We start from the raw sequence: 19562 nt of genomic DNA, 5'->3' as shown, positions 1-19562 counted from the left end.
TTATGTTTATCTTCCTTTTTTTTCACTATTTGAACTTTGTTACAACACCGTTACTTGTTAGATATTGGTGCACTGCCGGAGCTAGAAACACAAGCATTTTGCTACACTCACATTAACACCTGCTAAACAAGTGTATGTGACCAATACAATTTGATTTGATTTGAAATATGACATCTGAAATGTCTTTATTTTTTTGGAATATCATTTATTTATCTTTTGTTTACTATCTATTTCACTTGCTTTGGCAATGTAAGCATATGTTTCCCATGCCAATAAAGCCCCTTGAATTGAATTAAATTGAGATAGAGAGTGGCTGTGCCCGGGGCTGCTGAGCTGATCTGAACGGCGGGAGCCCCTCTTTCCTGGGGGTCAGCCTATGTCTCAGGAGTCTCAGAGCAGGGGGCTGTTTCCATGCCTGACGGATGGAGGCCATTTCATATTCAAATGCTACAATCAGGCCTGTGACCCGTGAGGGGCTCTTTATGGCCCAGGCCCCAGGTCAGGGGTCAAGAAGGGGATTTAATAGCACAGGCTAAAGAAGGGAAAGAGCGGGGAAGCAGAGTGATTTAGGGGCTGAATGAGTAATAAAAAAAACATTTTTACTAAGTTGTCATGTAAATTGGAATCTCTCCCTCATCGTTTTCCTACTCCTCTCTTGTATAACTCTTCTGTTCTCAGCCCAGGACTTTTCTTTGAAAGAGATGTCTACTTTCGGCAGTCAAGCCGGCATTCCCCCCTACTTGTCCGACCTGTAAACAGTAGCTGTGGAGCAGGAGAAGGTGCTGGTGAGATGGCAGGGGATTAGAGATGGAGATAAGGAGATGTTGGTTAGTCAGGCCCTTTTGACACACCTTTGCTCTTGTGTGGTGCCACTGTGTCCGATGTGTCCGGCGTGCTGCTGCTGCTGGAGTGGCCTGTTATTCCTGTCCCTTGGGTGTGTTCTCTTCTCTGCACTTGGAGAAGCTCTAGTGACATAGGACAGTGTGTGTGTGTGTGTGTGTCGTAACGGTTAAAACAGGTGACGGATACAGTTTTTCTGGCCGAGTTCAAGAGTTGCAGTAACTAAGCCACTTCAGTTGTCCTTCCACTATGCAGCTAAATATATATTTTTTACCCTCTGTGTTACTGCTACCTCTTCTGTGGCACTATGCTACTGTCTAAGCGAGCGTGTGTGACTCACACCCCAGCGAGCACATTTGGTTCCTTGGAAGTTGTGAGAACGTATGTTTTTGGTTTCACCAGAAGTGAACATTTAGCCTTTTCTGTGAGAGTTTATTTTTAGGTTGCAGGGAGGTCTGGTTCCGTGAAGGTTTTCCTAGGAGGTTTTATTAACGCGCTGAGAACAGAAATTATATGTCGTTTGGAGGTTTTTGAGTAACTTCCTTAATTTTCACTTAATGTTTCAATATGACTTTTAATAACACAAATTCATTTCCTTAGACATCAATCATGCAAAATCATATTTTTTTTATTTTTTATTGTTACACAGCATCAGTGAGATTTGAACCAATAATCTTCTGTTCTATATCTATGGAATAAATCCACTGAGCCACCAGTATGGCACTAGCATGTCATGTTTTTTTCTGCGTACAAAGCTGTTCATTTTAGTCTATTCAATCAAGTTATATTGGTCACATACACATGGTTAGCAGATGTTAATGAGAGTGGAGCAAAATAATTGTGCTTCCAGTTCCGACAGTGCAGTAACATCTAACAAGTAAATCTAACAATTCCTCAACAACTACCTAATACACACAAACCTAAAGGGGTGAATGAGAATATGTGCATATAAGTATATGGATGAACGATGGCCGAGTGGCATAGGCAAGGTGCAATAGATGATATAAAATACAGTATATACATGTGATATGAGTAATGTAAGATATGTAAACACAATTAAAGTGGCATTATTTAAAGTGGCGTTGTTTAAAGTGACTAGTGATCCATTTATTAAAGTGTCCAGTGATTGGGTCTCAATGTAGTCAGCAGCCTCTCTGAGTTAGTGATTGCTGTTCAGCAGTCTGATGGCCTTGAGATTGAAAAACAGCTTCTATCTCTCTGTCCCAGCTTTGATGCACCTGTACTGACCTCGCCTTCTGGATGATAGCGGTGTGAACAGGCAGTGGCTCAGGTGGTTGTTGTTCTTGATTATATTTTTGGCCTTCCTGTGATATCGGGTGCTGTAGGTGTCATAGAGGGCAGGTAGTTTGCCCCCGGTGATGCACTGTGATACAGCCCGACAGGATGCTCTCGATTGTTCCGTTTTAGGACCACTATTGTTTTCACTATATATTTTACCTCTTGGGGATGTCATTCGAAAACATAATGTTAACTTTCACTGCTATGCGGATGACACACAGCTGTACATTTCAATGAAACATGGTGAAGCCCCAAAATTGCCCTCGCTAGAAGCCTGTTTCAGACATCAGGAAGTGGATGGCTGCAAACTTTCTACTTTTAAACTCGGACAAAACAGAGATGCTTGTTCTAGGTCCCAAGAAACAAAGAGATTTTCTGTTGAACCTGACAATTAGTCTTAATGGTTGTACAGTCGTCTCAAATAAAACTGTGAAGGACCTCGGCATTACTCTGGACCCTGATCTCTCTTTTGAAGAACATATCAAGACTGTATCAAGACTCTTTTTTCCATCTACGTAACATTGCAAAAATCAGAAACTTTCTGTCCAAAAATGATGCAGAAAAATGTATCCATGCTTTTGTTACTTCTAGGTTAGACTACTGCAATGCTCTACTTTCCGGCTACCCGGATAAAGCACTAAATAAACTTCAGTTAGTACTAAATACGGCTACTAGAATCCTGACGAGAACCAAAACATTTGATCATATTACTCCAGTGCTAGCCTCCCTACACTGGCTTCCTGTCAAGGCAAGGGCTGATTTCAAGGTTTTACTGCTAACCTACAAAGCATTACATGGGCTTGCTCCTACCTATCTCTCTGATTTGGTCCTGCCGTACATACCTACACGTACACTACGGTCACAAGACGCAGGCCTCCTAATTGTCCCTAGAATTTCTAAGCAAACAGCTGGAGGCAGGGCTTTCTCCTATAGAGCTCCATTTTTATGGAATGGTCTGCCTACCCATGTGAGAGACGCACACTCGGTCTCAACCTTTAAGTCTTTACTAAAGACTCATCTCTTCAGTGGGTCATATGATTGAGTGTAGTCTGGCCCAGGAGTGTGAAGGTGAACGGAAAGGCTCTGGAGCAACGAACTGTCCTTGCTGTCTCTGCCTGGCCGGTTCCCCTCTTTCCACTGGGATTCTCTGCCTCTAACCCTATTACAGGGGCTGAGTCACTGGCTTACTGGTGCTCTTTCATTCCGTCCCTATGAGGGGTGCGTCGGTTGCGTGGGTTGAGTCACTGATGTGATCTTCCTGTCTGGGTTGGCGCCCCCCCTTGGGTTGTGCCGTGGCGGAGATCTTTGGGCTATACTCGGCCTTGTCTCAGGATGGTAAGTTGGTGGTTGAATATATCACTCTCGTGGTGTGGGGGCTGTGCTTTGGCAAAGTGGGTGGGGTTATATACTTCCTGTTTGGATCATTGGATGGGGCCACAGTGTCTCCTGACTCCTCCTGTCTCAGCCTCCAGTATTTATGCTACAGTAGTTTATGTGTCGGGGGGCTAGGGTCAGTTTGTTATATCCGGAGTACTTCTCCTGTCTTATCCGGTGTCCTGTGTGAATTTTAGTATGCTCTCTCTAATTCTCTCTTTCTCTCTTTCTTTCTCTCTCTCAGAGGACCTGAGCCCTAGGACCATGCCTCAGGACTATCTGGCATGATGACTCCTTGCTGTCCCCAGTCCATCTGGCCGTGCTGCTGCTCCAGTTTCAACTGTTCTGCCTGCGGGTATGGAATCCTGACCTGTTCACCGGACGTGCCACCTGTCCCAGACATGCTGTTTTCAACTCTCTAGAGACAGCAGGAGTGGTAGAGATACTGTTAATGATCGGCTATGAAAAGCCAACTGACATTTACTCCTGAGGTGCTGACTTGCTGCACCCTCGACAACTACTGTGATTATTATTATTTGACCATGCTGGTCATTTATGAACATTTGAACATCTTGGCCATGTTCTGTTATAATCTCCACCCGGCACAGCCAGAAGAGGACTGGCCACCCCTGATAGTCTGGTTCCTCTCTAGGTTTCTAGAGAGGTTTTTGCTTGCGGTTTGGGGTTTTAGGCTGGATTTCTGTACAGCACTTTGAGATATCAGCTGATGTACGAAGGGCTATATAAATACATTTGATTTGATTTGATTGTGTATGTGTAAACGTTTGTCAGAGTTTTGGGTGACAAGCCAAATTTCATCAGCCTCCTGATGTAGAAGAGGCGCTGCTGCTGTTGCGCCTTCTTCACCACACTATCTGTGCCTTTTCTCCACTGCTGTCCCTTTGATGTGGATAGGGGGTGCTCCCTCTGCTGTTTCCTGAAGTCCACAATCATCTCCTTTGTTTTGTTGACGTTGAGTGAGAGTTATTTTTTTTTGACACCACACTCAGAGTGCCCTCTCCTCCTACCTGTAGGCTGTCTCGTCGTTGTTGGTGATCTAGCCCACCGTCATCTGCAAACTTGATGTTTGAGTTGAAGGCGTGCATGGCCACGCAGTTGTGGGTGAACAGAGAGTACAGGAGATGGCTGAGCACGCACACTTGTAGGGCCAGCAAAGTGGAGATGTTGTTTCCTACCTTCACCACCTGGGTGCGACACTTCAGAAAGTCCAGGACCCAACCAGATCCCATTTCAGAGGAAACAAGCAAGATTAAGATCAGGTGTGGCCAATTAGTGCACGCTGCCAACATACTTAACAAGATAGAGGATAGAGAGAGTTTTGTTGATGCTGAAAACTGAATGTACATGCTTTTAAATAACATTATTACAACGTTCTCTGGACGTTAATTAACGTTTTCGTCACATTCTGAGAATGGAATGTATTTTTTTTTTTAAATACGTTCTTAGAATGTTCTCTGAACTTTACTAAAGTATTCTTGTATTTTTTATGGAAAGTTTTATGAACGTTCTTGGAACAATTTACGAACATGACTTTAAATAGAACCATGAGGAAACCTGTAGGAAACGTTTGACTTAAGTACTGAAATTCCCACAGAAGAAAGTTGTTTCTTAACGTTCTCTGAACTATTTGAAAACATCTCCCATGTCAAACCAGTTGGAGAATGTTCCTAGAACATTACCAAAATTGAAATGTAATGTAAGCATGTTAGAACTTTTAGGAAACATTCCGTTAAATTAATGAAATACCAAGAAAATGTTTTTTTTTTTGTGAAGTTACTTAAACCTCTTAAGTGTAAAGTCCCCACATTTGTGGACCCTATTAGATTTTATTTCATTTTATTCAGTCTGGTATGAGAACGGTAGCCCCTATCTGCAAAAGCACGGTGTTTCCGGAAAGCTGAGAGTCTTGGCTATTGATTGGTGCCTTCAGATCTTTCATGTGTCTTATATATGGGCATACGGATGTATAAGGGCAGGCCAAGCCGATGACCTCATTTCAAGATGTCTGCTACCTACATTCCGGTTAGTGTTGTGAAGCATAAACGAAATAAACACATCATACACAATACATTGACACACACCGAAAGCCGGGACGCCACAGATCATGAGGATATCTTATTTGTCTGCCTGTGACCTACCGTTATTGATCACCAGCTCCGAGAGTCAAAATGTTTATTTTACACAACATTTTCATCAAACAGCATACATCTTACAAGGTAAGCTTCAATTTGGTCTGTGTTTGAGCTCCAGCTATATTTGGGGTATCAAATTAAACCTTAGGTGGGTAGGAACAAATCTAGCCCATCGCTTAGTGACTTTTCCCATCAAAAATATATGATGTTGCCTGCTTACACTCTGTAGTTATCCATTTCACAGGGGATTGGCTACTATGCACCTTGACAGTCTTGTAGCCAATGAGATATGCTTTCCAGGGATATGCAGTTGACCAGGGTGGGATAAAGCAAGGCCTAGGACCTTTTATGCATGATGTGAACTATTGCTTCCTCGCTCAGAGACTTGGAAACGTTTAGTGACCACACCTGACACCACTTACTAAAACATCTGGCCATTTCTAGTTGTTAGGTCTATTAATCCCATTTTTTCAATAATATTGTTCACATGTTGTGGAAGCCATCTGATGTGTTTCCACCTCTAGTCATCAATAATTCACCTATTCACTTCTGTCATCATGAAGTGCTTTGAGAGACGAGTCAAGGACCATATCACCTCCACCCTCCCTGACACCCTAGACCCACTCCAATTTGCTTACCGCCCAAATAGGTCCACAGACGACGCAATCTCAACCACACTGCACACTGCCCTAACCCATCTGGACAAGAGGAATAACTGTGAGAATGCTGTTCATCGACTACAGCTCGGCATTTAACACCATAGTACCCTCCAAGCTCGAGACCCTGGGTCTCGACCCCGCCCTGTGCAACTGGGTACTGGACTTCCTGACGGGCCGCCCCCAGGTGGTGAGCGTAGGCAACAACATCTCCACCCCGCTGATCCTCAACACTGGGGCCCCACAAGGGTGCGTTCTGAGCCCTCTCCTGTACTCCCTGTTCACCCACGACTGCGCGGCAACGCACGCCTCCAACTCAATCATCAAGTTTGCGGACGACACAACAGTGGTAGGCTTGATTACCAACAACGACGAGACGGCCTACAGAGAGGAGGTGAGGGCCCTCGGAGTGTGGTGTCAGGACAATAACCTCACACTCAACGTCAACAAAACTAAGGAGATGATTGTGGACTTCAGGAAACAGCAGAGGGAACACCCACCTATCCACATTGATGGAACAGTAGTGTAGAGGGTAGTAAGTTTTAAGTTCCTTGGCATACACATCACAGTCAAACTGAATTGGTCCACTCACACAGACAGCATTGTGAAGAAGGCGCAGCAGCGCCTCTTCAACCTCAGGAGGCTGAAGAAATTCGGCTTGTCACCAAAAGCACTCACAAACTTCTACAGATGCACAATCGAGTGCATCCTGGCGGGCTGTATCACCGCCTGGTACGGCAACTGCTCCGCCCACAACCGTAAGGCTTTCCAGAGGGTAGTGAGGTCTGCACAACGTATCACCGGGGGCAAACTACCTGCCCTCCAGGACACCTACAGCACCCGATGTTACAGGAAGGCCATAAAGATCATCAAGGACAACACCCACCCGAGCCACTGCCTGTTCACCCCGCTATCATCCAGAAGGCGAGGTCAGTACAGGTGCATCAAAGCTGGGACCGAGAGACTGAAAAACAGCTTCTATCTCAAGGCCATCAGACTGTTAAACAGCAACCACTAACATTGAGTGGCTGCTGCCAACACACTGACTCAACTCCAGCCACTTCAATAATGGGAATTGATGGGAAAGGATGTAAAATATATCACTAGCCACTTTAAACAATGCTACTTAATATAATGTTAACATACCCTACATTATTCATCTCATATGTATACGTATATACTGTACTCTATCATCTACTGCATCCTTATGTAATACATGCATCACTAGCCACTTTAACTATGCCACTTTGTTTACATACTCATCTCATATGTATATACTGTACTCGATACCATCTACTGTATCTTGCCTATGCTGCTCTGCACCATCACTCATTCATATCTTTATGTACATATTCTTTATCCCCTTATACTGTGTATAAGAAATTAGTTTTGGAATTGTTAGTTAGATTACTTGTTGGTTATTACTGCATTGTCGGAACTGGAAGCACAAGCATTTCGCTACACTCGCATTAACATCTGCTAACCATGTGTATGTGACAGATACAATTTGATTTGAAAGATGACTTTCAAAAAACAAAACAAAAACTGTTATTTTGTGAGTGCTTGATCGTGTGTATTCTGAACTATGTAACTCCTATCTTCTGATCATTTCCTCACAATTTCCCAGATGTCGTCTTTCCAAATGTACCACGTTTTTGTAATTCCACATGAATAGCAGTTACTTTTGGGTATGTATATTTAGGCAGAAATCTACATATTGCCATTACATTTAAGAGGTTAAATGCATACTATGAATGTTCCAAAGCCAAGTAACGAACCCTCACCATTCCCAGAAAGTTGTGGCAAGGTTGACCATAGGACAACCAAGCTCTAAGAAACATATGGTTCTCAGAACATTATGTGCTTGCTGGGTCTTTTGGGTCTGTGGAGAAGGCAATGATGTCTGCCTTTTGGATTACATATTTTGTGCTTGCAAATATTTTTGGCATAAAACGTTGTGCTTATTACATTAAATTAACAGGATATTGTGTGATCTAGTCTGTTCACAGGTAGCCATGTAAACCCCATTGGAGGTGTAGGTTTGAAGAGAAGCAGAGGAAATCCTCCACCCAACCCAGAGAAGGTCAGAAGCAACATTGGAGTACCCTACCACCTGACAGGTGGGTTTAGAGGCCCACTCAGGCTTTGATAAGGGCTTTGGTCTACTTCCCTTTCTCCTTCCCATACCAAATCTATGGTTGAGTCCATCTAAATTCCTGACAATCCAAAAACAGACTTACTCTCCTATGAAGAAATTGTCCAAATTGTCCAATTGTCCAATGGATTTGACCCCAACTCTATCTGACAGCATGATCCTATCATGGTGGGTAGTGGCTAGGGGAGCGCACGGTGGTTGAGTGGTGTTTGTGAGGCAGGACCAGGGGTAGGGGAGTTAGTTTTGGGAGTGTGGTGAGGTGCAGAGGCCAACACAGGCCTCAGCGAGCACAGCTGCAGTCCCACTGTCATTACTGCTCCTCTGGTGGCTGGGAAGAAAGGGGCTCCTTGCCGCATGGCTGCCCTCCCCCTGCTCGCCTGCCCACCCTGCGCCCAGGAAGGGTTGGTAGCGCCAGGCGGCACCATTCACAGTTCACACTCTCTCTCTCGTGTGGCAGCAGGGAGGTATAGAGCGAGGGGGGTTAAAGGGAGAGAGTAAAGGAGGAGGGAAGGGGTGTAGGGGTGTGTTCCCTCTCATCTCCCCTCTTCCCCTCTGACCATTCAGTTTCACACCCTTCACCCCTCTCTCTCTCCTCAATCCACTCCACTCTCTTCGTTTTAGGCCATGCACCTGCAGACCTTAAGTCCAGGCCATAGAGCTGAGGGATTGGGGTCTTCTGAGGGTTAGAGGGGGACTCTATTAAACAGCACATTTCTAAGTACTGCCTTTTGATATGGGGAGGTGTTATTAAATCAAATGTAATATGTCACATGCGCCGAATACAACAGGTGTAGCCCTTACAGTGAAATGCTTACTTACAAGCCCTTAAACAACAGTGCAGTTTTAAGGGAAAAAATGTGAAATATAATTGATAATTAAGGAACAAAAATACAATAATAGTAGCGCGGCTGTATCTGGGGGATTTGGGTACAGAGTCAATGTCAATTTTTCTTCCCCAAGATGGAATAGCAGTCAGACGTCCTTTGTCCTCGTCTTTTCGTGTCCCGTGTATATATACAGTGCCTTGCGAAAGTATTCGGCCCCCTTGAACTTTGCGACCTTTTGCCACATTTCAGGCTTCAAACATAAAGATATAAAACTGTATTTTTTTGTGAAGAATCAACAACAAGTGGGACACAATCATGAAGTGGAACGACATTTTTTGGATATTTCAAACTTTTTTAACAAATCAAAAACTGAAAAATTGGGCGTGCAAAATTATTCAGCCCCTTTACTTTCAGTGCAGCAAACTCTCTCCAGAAGTTCAGTGAGGATCTCTGAATGATCCAATGTTGACCTAAATGACTAATGATGATAAATACAATCCACCTGTGTGTAATCAAGTCTCCGTATAAATGCACCTGCACTGTGATAATCTCAGAGGTCCGTTAAAAGCGCAGAGAGCATCATAAAGAACAAGGAACACACCAGGCAGGTCCGAGATACTGTGGTGAATAAGTTTAACCTGTTGAAACTCCCCATCCCGGATCCGGGATCGTGACTAAAGCCTCAGGCTCATTAGCATAACGCAACGTTAACGATTTCTGAAAATCGCAAATAAAATTAAAATAATGCGTTTGCTCTCAAGCTTAGCCTTTTCTTAACAACACTGTCATCTCAGATTTTCAAAATATGCTTTTGAACCATAGAAATTGACTAATTTGTGTAAGAGTATGCAAAGCTAGCATAGCATTTTGTGTAGCATGTAGCACACAACATTTTCACAAAAGCCAGATAACCAAATAAATAAAATCATTAACTTTGAAGAGCTTCGGATGTTTTCAATGAGGAGACTCTCAGTTACATAGCAAATGTGCAGTTTTTCAAAAAAATATTATTTGTGTAGGACAAATCGCTCCGTTTTGTTCACGTTTGGCTATGAAAAAACCCTGTATACAGTTATAGCCTGAAGCTCATTAGCATAATGTAACGTTAACGATTTCTGAAAATCGCAAATAAAATGAAAATAATGCATCTGCTCTCAAGCTTAGCCTTTTCTTAACAACACTGTCATCTCAGATTTTCAAAATATGCTTTTGAACCATAGAAATTGACTAATTTGTGTAAGAGTATGCAAAGCTAGCAATGCATTTTGAATAACATGTAGCACGCAACATTTTCACAAAAACCAGATAACCAAATAAATAAAATCATTTACCTTTGAAGAGCTTCTGATGTTTTCAATGAGGAGACTCTCAGTTACACACCAAATGCGCAGTGTTTCCTGAAAGCGTCTGTGTGTAGGAGAAATCGTTCCGTTTTCTACATTGCGCCTGGCTACTGAAACGAACCGAAAATGCAGTCACCTACAATGTAAAACTTTTTCCGGATTAACTACATAATATCGACCGAAACATGGCAAACGTTGTTTGGAATCAGTCCTCAAGGTGTTTTTTCACATATCTCTTCATTGACATGCAGTTCGTGGAAGCTTGCTTTACTCTCTGTATTGTTTGGAAAAATACTGGCAGGTGACTTTTGCGCACCAATTTCGGCGCAGGACACCGGGCGGACACGTGGTAAATGTGGTCTCTTATGGTCAATCTTCCAATGATCTGCCTACAAATACGTCACAATGCTGCAGACACCTTGGGGAAACGACAGAAAGGGCAGACTCATTCCTCTTGCGTTCACAGCCATATAAGGAGATCATGACAAACAGAGCCTCAAAAATCCTTGTCATTTCCTGGATGCCATCTCATCTTGGTTTTGCCTGAAGCTCACGTTAAAGGGCACGCACAGAGAAGATCTTTGTATTTCTGGACACGTCAGAGTGTTTTCTTTCGAACAGTAGCAATTATATGCATAGTCGAGCATCTTTTTGTGACAAAATATCTTGTTTAAAACGGGAACGTTTTTCATCCAAAAATGAAATTGCGCCCCTAGAGTTCCAAAAGGTTAAAGCCGGATTTGGATACAAAAAGATTTCCCAAGATTTAAACATCCCAAGGAGCACTGTGCAAGCGATAATATTGAAATGGAAGGAGTATCAGACCACTGCAAATCTACCAAGACCTGGCCGTCCCTCTAAACTTTCAGCTCATACAAGGAGAAGACTGATCAGAGATGCAGCCAAGAGGCCCATGATCACTCTGGATGAACTGCAGAGATCTACAGCTGAGGTGGGAGACTCTGTCCATAGGACAACAATCAGTCGTATATTGCACAAATCTGGCCTTTATGGAAGAGTGGCAAGAAGAAAGCCATTTCTTAAAGATATCAATAAAAAGTGTCGTTTAAAGTTTGCCACAAGCCACCTGGGAGACACACCAAACATGTGGAAGAAGGTGCTCTGGTCAGATGAAACCAAAATTGAACTTTTTGGCAACAATGCAAAACGTTATGTTTGGCATAAAAGCAACACAGCTCATCACCCTGAACACACCATCTCCACTGTCAAACATGGTGGTGGCAGCATCATGGTTTGGGCCTGCTTTTCTTCAGCAGGGACAGGGAAGATGGTTAAAATTGATGGGAAGATGGATGGAGCCAAATACAGGACCATTCTGGAAGAAAAGCTGATGGAGTCTGCAAAGGACCTGAGACTGGGACGGAGATTTGTCTTCCAACAAGACAATGATCCAAAACATAAAGCAAAATCTACAATGGAATGGTTCAAAAATAAACATATCCAGGTGTTAGAATGGCCAAGTCAAAGTCCAGACCTGAATCCAATCGAGAATCTGTGGAAAGAACTGAAAACTGCTGTTCACAAATGCTCTCCATCCAACCTCACTGAGCTCGAGCTGTTTTGCAAGGAGGAATGGGAAAAGATTTAATCTCTCGATGTGCAAAACTGATAGAGACATACTCCAAGCGACTTACAGCTGTAATCGCAGCAAAAGGTGGCGCTACAAAGTATTAACTTAAGGGGGCTGAATAATTTTTCAGTTTTTGATTTGTTAAAAAAGTTTGAAATATCCAATAAATGTTGTTCCACTTCATGATTGTGTCCCACTTGTTGTTGATTCTTCACAAAAAAATACAGTTTTATATCTTTATGTTTGAAGCCTGAAATGTGGCAAAAGGTTGGAAAAGTTCAAGGGGGCCGAATACTTTCGCAAGGCACTGTATATTGACATATTTTCTTCGCATCTTTTTATATATATTTTTTCTAAAAATCTCAACTTCAAAACACTCTCCTGCAACCTGCCTCACCAATTAGAAAAAAAACTATTCACCTCAAATCTGAAATCCACAGTAGAAGCTAGCCAGTTTACTGGCTAACGTTAGTATTCAGCTAACCACGGTTGGTGGTCATCAGCTATCCTTAAGCTCGAAAAGCTATTGCCAGTTTTGTACAACGCGACCCAGACCAGAGCATACCGGACCTATTTTCTCTCCATATCCCTGGATTTCTACCCCAAGCATTTACATTTACAACTGGATCTTGCAGCTAGCTAGCTGCTATCCGAGTGACTATTGGCTTACGTCGGTCCCGGAGCAAACATCAGCTGAAGAGTTCCATCAGCCACTCCTGTGCTACAATCACCTATCCAGACCAATTTTACGGCTTACGTGGAGGCCCTCTGCCCGGGGGTGTTATCCAACTGGCCCCTCCGTCGCGACGTTACCTGAATGCCCATCTGCAGCCCACTAATCGTTAGCTGTCTTATCGGCTGCTATCTGAATAGGTCTATCGGACAATTTCATTGAGTCACTATAACTATATCTAATTTGCCAATTGGATTGGTCCCCTCTACCACACGGAACTCCACTAATCTACCGACGGAAACACACGAGGTGGCTAAAAACAGACCTCCATCCTCTGCCAGCTTGCTACCGATGGCCCGGCTAGCTGTCTGAATCGGCGTGACCCCAACCAACCTCACTACTCACTGGACCCTTATGATCACTCGACTAAGCATGCCTCTCCTTAATGTCAATATGCCTTGTCCACTGCTATTCTGGTTAGTTGTTATTGTCTTATTTCACTGTAGATCCTCTAGCCCTGCTCATTATACCTTATCCAACCCTTCAGTTCCACCACCCACACATGTGATGACATCACCTGGCTTCAATTATGTTTCTAGAGACAATATCTCTTTCGTCATCACTCAATGCCTAGGTTTACCTCCACTGAATTCACATCATACCATACCTTTGTCTGTACATTATACCCCAAAACTATTTTATTGCCCCCAGAAACCTTCTTTTACTCTCTGTTCCGGACGTCCTAGACAACCAATTCTCATAGCTTTTAGCCGTAACCTTATCCTACTCCTCCACTGTTCCTCTGGTGATGTAGAGGTGAATCCAGGCCCTGCAGTGCCTAGCTCCACTCCTACTTACCCAGGCTCTCTCTTTTGATGACTTCTGTAACCGTAATAGCCTTGGTTTCATCCATGTTAACATTAGAAGCCTCCTCCCTAAGTTTGTTTTATTCACTGCTTTAGCACACTCAGCCGTGTCTGAATCCTGGTTTAGGAAGACCACCAAAAACTCTGAAATCTCCATTCCAAACTACAACATTTTCAGACAAGATAGAACGGCCAAAGGGGGCGGTGTTGCAATCTACTGCAGAGATATGTCCCACTATCCAGGTCTGTACCCAAATAATTTGAACTTCTACTTTTAAAAATCCAACTCTCTGACCGTTGCCGCCTGCTATAGACCACCGTCTGCACCCAGCTGTGCTCTGGACACCATATGTGAACTGATTGCTCCCCATCTATCTTCAGAGCCCGTGCTGCTAGGTGACCTAAACTGGAACATGCTTAACACCCCAGCCATCCTACAATCTAAGCTTGTTGCCCTCAATCTCACACAAATTATCATTGAACCTACCAGGTAACACCCCAAGGCAGTAAACACAGGCACCCTCATAGATATCATCCTAACCAACTTGCCCTCCAAATACACCTTTGCTGTTTTCAACCAAGATCTCAGCGATCACTGCCTTATTGCCTGCATCCGTAAGGGGTCAGCAGTCAAGCGACCTCCACTCATCACTGTCAAACGCTCCACTCATCACTGTCAAACGCTCCCTTTCTCAGCGAGCAGGCCTTTTCTTGTGCGTCGCCCCACGGAGCCTGGGCGCGAACCCAGGGTCTCTGATGGCACGGCTGGCGCTGCAGTACAGCGCCCTTAACCACTGTGCCACCCGGGAGGCCCCCATGCTTCAGTGTTGCTTGCCTCAACGCAAGCATAGAAGTTATTTAGCTCGTCTGGTGGACTCATGTCACTGGGCAGCGGCTGTGCTTCACTTTAGTCCATAGTAGTTTGCAAGCCCTGCCACATCTGACGAGCGTCGGAGCTGGTGTAGTATGACTCGATCTTAGTCCCATATTGACGCTTTGCCTGTTGGATGGTTCATTGGAGGACCTAGCGGGATTTCTTGTCTGGGTTAGAGTCCCACTCCTTGAAGGCAGCAGCTCTACCCTTTAGCTCAGTGAGGATGTTGCCTGTAATCCATGGCTTCTGGTTGGGGTATGTACGTACGGTCACTGGGACCGACATCATCATTGCGCTTATTGATGAAGCCAGTGACGGATGTGGTGTACTCCTTAATGCTATCAAAAGAATCCCGGAACATATTCCAGTCTGTGTTAGCAAAACAATCCTGTAGCTTAGCATCTGCGTTCTCTGACCTCTTCCTTATTGAGTGAGTCACTGGTACTACCTGCTTTAGTTTTTGCTTGTAAGCAGGAGTCAGGAGGATAGAGTTATGGTCAGATTTTCCAAATGGAGGGTGAGGGAGAGCTTTGTATGCATCTCTGTGTGCGGAGTATAGGTGGTCTAGAGTTTTTTCCCCCTCTGGTTGCACATTTAACATGCTGGTAGAAATTAGGTAAAACGGATTTAAGTTTCCCTGTGTTGAAGTCAATGGCCACTAGGAGCGTTGCATCTTGATGAGCATTTCATGTTTGCTTATTGCCCTAGACAGCTCGTTGGGTGCCGTCTTAGTGCCAGCAATGGTTTGTGTAGGCAGCTACGAGTAGACAGCTACAAAAAATATAGATTAACATTTTCTTGGTAAATAGTGTGGTCTACAGCTTATCATGAGATACTCTACCTCAGGCGAGCAAAACCTTGAGACTTCCTTAATAATAGATTTCATGCACCAGCTGTTATTTACAAATATACATAGACCGCCACCCCTTGTCTTACCGGAGGCAGGTGTTCTATTTTGCCGATGGACCGAAAACCCAGCTAACTGTATGTAATCCATGTCATAGTTCAGCCACGACTCAGGTGAAACATAAGATATACGGCAAGTCTTTAAAGCTGTCCCATAACGTAACCTTTCTAGGTTTGTGTCAATACTAATCTATATGAAGGGACAGCTAACAACCGATTAACCCTAAATATGCCTGTCCTCTAAACAATCTGGTGTTTCAGCTCAGCTTAGTGAATGTAACCTACAGTAACATCATCAGATATGTAGGTAGAACAGGTACGTAGAACAGAGGACCGTATAGTACTGAAACATTCCGTATTGTTGAGCAAACTGCCACAGGGTAATCTAATCTACATGGATCATATACGTTGTGTTTTGTTTCCTTAATAAACCTTTTGTTTTGGAGGTCAGCCTCACAACTTCAACACATGTAGATCGTATCAAAGCCATGATGTTCCCTAAGATCGTCGTAGCGGCGCCACTCTACGTCTCCACCCCACCTGTTGTAACGTTATGTTCAGTCTTGTAGAACTGCTCGCCCACTCCCCATGCACTCTAGACCCCCCACACTACAATACAGCTATTTGGAAGAAGGAGAAAAAAAAGATTCTCTTTGAAAGAAAAAAACACAAAGGCTGATGAAATCACTCTGTACGGCCTTAATTCTACCATTAGGCGATCGGCAATGAGAGACAGCGAGAGGCAGTGCTAAGGCAATTGGCTGGGCCTCTGCTCTATATTCACATGCCCAGGTTGAGGCTGGGGGACCTGCTGAGAAAATAGTGTCGTAATCAGGAGCCACATGTTCTGCCTGATCAGGTACGCTGGCCCCCACTCCTCTCTCTCCCTCTCTCCCCTCCTCCTCCCTTCCTCTCCTCCCTGCCCGTGACTCCCTTCCCTCTCCCTGGCCAGTAAGGAGATCCTAATGAGAGTTTGGATGTACTGAGCTCCTCAGATGTGAGGAACTTGGCAGGAGGGAGGAGAGACGAGGCCTGAGGTGGGGGTGGGAACGAGAGGTAGAGAGTTGGGGAGTTGGGGAGGGGCTGTTTTTTTTTTGTTCAGACATTTCATTATTCAGGTTGGCTGAACTAAATTCTAAACCCATAAAATTCGTATCCCCTCTGGTGTCCATTTGCATATATTTTGCCACCCCCCCTGGCCTCCCAATTCCCCTTTTTTCCTCAGAAAGTGAAAGAGAGGGCGAAGCAACCAGGCCCGTCTAGGCTTTAAGATGTCACCATGGTGTGAAATATGGATGAACAAGCAGGGGCTTTGAAACTCCAACTGACCCCCCTTTTTACACACACACACTCACACTCACACCTCTATACCCCTGTCTTACCTATACCAGAGAAGCCACTCTTTGTAATGCTAATTTTGCAACTTTTTCTCAAACTTACAAATGCTCATTTACAACGTTCAACAGTTATATGGTTTGTAGTTTTTCCACAATGACATATGCTGAAGAATATTTGTTTAAATCACAATTGAACAAGTGTTTGTGATAGGGAAACAGTAACTGACTTGACATAACATCGAGTTAAACCTACACTAACAATATTCCAGGGAAATATTTGATAAAAATGTCTAAAGTCCATTTTAATTGTCCCAATTTTACACTCACATTGGTGAAAGTTGGGGATTCATTTTCAGACAGAAATGTTTGAAGCCAGGTTCTAATATTCAATTTGGGATGTGTGCCCAATAGCTTATATATAATGAAGAGAACACACAGGTAGATGGGGGGTGGGCACATGTTCTGTCTGAGAAGCTGGTTGGTTATAACAACTACAACAACACACACCCATGCAGATAGCCAGCCATAGGAGACACCTGTTTGTTTGACCAGCTGAGTTGAGCTTTTGTTTTGAACTGTGCTCTGGTTCAATGGCACTTGTTTTATGGCCCATATGTGTTGAACTGTGGATGGGGCATGGGGGCTGAAGTTGGATGGTGATGGTGAGGAGGGGGCATTTAGTCACATGGGATTTGCTTCTGCTGTCACCCCCCGCCCCCCCTGCAGGAGCCCCTCTGCCTCCCACACGCCTCCCTTGGCCCGCACCCCGGTGCTCAGGCAGAATGCAGCGTCAGGAGGCTGAGCACTGAGCGGCCATTGTGTGTGCTAACCAAAGCGGAATGGCCGGGTGACAAAAGGGGGAGGAGTGGACTCAGGGCGCACAAAGCCAGGGGGAGGAGAGGAGAGGGGTGGTAGAGGAATAGGAGGAGGGGTGGAGAGATGGGGTGCGTATGGCTGGGGGCTAAATAGATCCAGTTAGCCCCAAATACTCCATGCATCCCCAAAACTCCCTACAACCCCTCTCCCCCTCTGTACCCCTCTCTTCCCACTCTGTCCTCCTGGGATGTATGTGGGCTGGGGGGATATACAACAACTGAACCTGCAAACTCATTGTTGTTTTTACTTTCATGAATCTGTCTTCAAAGTGGCCAAAATACGTAGATAGTATGTATCAGTAGTCACCATTGACCTAAATTCCTATCAAACTGGCCTGTGAGCATTCTGTCTCTGTCTAACTAACAGGTGTTGCTGACATCCTAAAATAGACACAAAGTACTTGCGGCTCAGTTCACAAACTTTCAACATATACTGTACGTTTGGAATGAAACGGTGGGACAGATAATCTCATCCATATTTGAGATCCAATTTGACATCTGAAATTGACATTTTATTTGAGGAACTTGTTCTATATCCTCCTTTTTCAACTTCCCCATTACAGTCATGTCAGTGAATGATTGCTGAGGGCCCTGTGGTGTTTGAGAGACAGGGAGAAAGAGTGAGAGAGAAATAGAATTTGTATAGCATTACCACTCTAAACCAACCACTAACCCTTCATAGAGAAGACCTGAGTGAAGAGACCACTCTAAACCAACCACTAAACCTTCATAACCCTTCATTATCACAGTGCCATCCGTTTTGTTACTAAAGCACTTTATACCACCCACCACTGCGACCTGTATGCTCTAGTCGGCTGGCCCTCGCTACATGTTCGTCGCCAGACCCACTGGCTCCAGGTCATCTATCTACAAGTCTATGCTAGGTAAAGCTCCGCCTTATCTCAGTTCACTGGTCATGATGGCAACACCCACCCGTAGCACGCGCTCCAGCAGGTGTATCTCACTGATCATCCCTAAAGCCAAAACCTCATTTGGCCGCCTTTCCTTCCAGTTCTCTGCTGCCTGCGAATGGAACGAATTGCAAAAATCTCTGAAGTTGGAGACTTTTATCTCCCTCACCAACTTTAAACATCTGCTATCTGAGCAGCTAGCTGATCGCTGCAGCTGTACATAGTCCATCGGTATATAGCCCACCCAATTTACCTACCTCAGCCCCATACTGTTTTTATTTTATTTACTTTTCTGCTCTTTTGCACACCAGTATCTCTACCTGCACATGTTCATCTGATCATTTATCACTCCAGTGTTAATCTGCTAAACTGTAATTATTCACTCCTATGGCCTATTAATTGCCTACCTCCTCATGCATTTAGCACACAATGTATATAGATTATTCTTTCTACTATGTTATTGACTTGTTAATTGTTTACTCCATGTGTAACTCTGTGTTGTTGTCTGTTCCCACTGCTATGCTTTATCTTGGCCAGGTCGCAGTTGTGTATGAGAACTTGTTCTCAACTAGCCTACCTGGTTAAATAAAGGTGAAATAAATAAATAAATAGAGATGACCTGAGTGAAGAGACCACTCTAAACCAACCACTAACCCTTCATAGAGAAGACCTGAGTGAAGAGACAACTCTAAACCAACCACAACTGTTCATAGAGAAGACATGAGTGAAGAGACAACTCTAAACCAACCACCAACCCTTCATAGAGAAGACCTGAGTGAAGAGACCACTCTAAACCAACCACTAACCCTTCATAGAGAAGACCTGAGTGAAGAGACCACTCTAAACCAACCACTAACCCTTCATAGAGAAGACCTGAGTGAA

The sequence above is a fragment of the Oncorhynchus masou genome, chromosome 9, assembly GCF_036934945.1.
Source record: "Oncorhynchus masou masou isolate Uvic2021 chromosome 9, UVic_Omas_1.1, whole genome shotgun sequence".
NCBI lineage: Eukaryota > Metazoa > Chordata > Actinopteri > Salmoniformes > Salmonidae > Oncorhynchus > Oncorhynchus masou.
The sequence above is the reverse complement of the archived record's forward strand: the minus strand, read 5'-3'. Positions refer to the sequence as shown.